At 39.4% G+C, this 274-nt stretch overlaps 1 protein-coding gene across 1 annotated transcript in view; it reads right to left on the reverse strand.

The window, feature by feature from the left end:
* Positions 1 to 274, reverse strand: part of LOC119594766 (potassium channel subfamily K member 18-like) — a 57,479-nt gene that overhangs the window by 4,180 nt on the left and 53,025 nt on the right. The gene's annotated exons all lie outside the window — the stretch shown is intronic.

The following is a 274-nucleotide window of genomic DNA, read 5'->3' on the forward strand; positions in this document are numbered from 1 at the left end:
TTCAAAAATCTCCTGAAAGCGCCTTCTTTGTTTCCTTGACAAACGGTGGCTCCGAAATCTTGAAATAGCGCAGGTCATGTTAAGTGAATTAATGGCGTTTCTTGTGAAACAGATGAGCTGTAGTGTGAGTGAAGGAAAGTCAAGCAACGGGTGTTTGAGGCAGAAATTTATCCGTAGAGGCTCACGCTTGCATGCACAGGCGGTAGTCATTTTCCTTCATGATTTTTTTTTTATTTGTCAAAAATGTCTTTGTCCCTTTATATTTAATTCAACT

Source organism: Penaeus monodon, chromosome 34 (genome assembly GCF_015228065.2).
Source record: "Penaeus monodon isolate SGIC_2016 chromosome 34, NSTDA_Pmon_1, whole genome shotgun sequence".
NCBI lineage: Eukaryota > Metazoa > Arthropoda > Malacostraca > Decapoda > Penaeidae > Penaeus > Penaeus monodon.